The following is a 592-nucleotide window of genomic DNA, read 5'->3' as shown; positions in this document are numbered from 1 at the left end:
CATGGGCTTCTGCACCGAGTTGGCCCACCTGACCTTTCATTCTTCTCTTGCTCTTTGTCAGCAAGGAGAAGAAAAAGAAGCTCTCCCTCAAGCTGGAGTCACACGGGCGAGGTAAGGACGACTTCCTGAGTGCTGGCTCCAGTCCTCTGCCCTGCCAGCTGACCTATCGAGGGGCTACCACCACATTCTCTAGATTTGTCCATCGGTCTGTGCCAGAGTGAGCAACAACCCAGTAGGTGGAGTTTCTGTAGTGTAGTGGTTATCACATTTGCCTAACACGCAAAAGGTCCCTGGTTCAAAACCAGGCAGAAACATGCTGGCTTCCTTTTCCCAGATCCCCTTGTTATTCAGAAAGGGCACTCCTCCTATTGGCCTGTCCCTGGGATAACTCCAACCCCTGCATGACAGAGGATGCTGACAGCAGTGGAGAAAGCACCTTGGTGTCAGGCTGGAGAACCTAGAGTAGTTAGGCCAGTCACCATTTGGAGGCTTGTGGCTTGGCCACCTCTGCTGTTGGAGGTTGGCCTATAGAGGCTCTCACTTCCTGCTGGGCTCCTTTGCGTGACTGGCCAAAGGAGGAAGTGAGGCAGGA

At 53.5% G+C, this 592-nt stretch overlaps 1 non-coding gene across 1 annotated transcript; it reads left to right on the top strand.

The window, feature by feature from the left end:
* The first annotated feature begins 241 nt into the window (after positions 1-241).
* Positions 242-314, top strand: TRNAV-AAC (transfer RNA valine (anticodon AAC)). The gene has a single exon. It is a non-coding gene; the product is annotated as a tRNA-Val (tRNA).
* Positions 315-592: the final 278 nt, after the last annotated feature.

Source organism: Gopherus flavomarginatus, chromosome 8, assembly GCF_025201925.1.
Source record: "Gopherus flavomarginatus isolate rGopFla2 chromosome 8, rGopFla2.mat.asm, whole genome shotgun sequence".
Taxonomy (NCBI): Eukaryota; Metazoa; Chordata; order Testudines; family Testudinidae; genus Gopherus; species Gopherus flavomarginatus.
The sequence above is the reverse complement of the archived record's forward strand: the minus strand, read 5'-3'. Positions and strand labels throughout refer to the sequence as shown.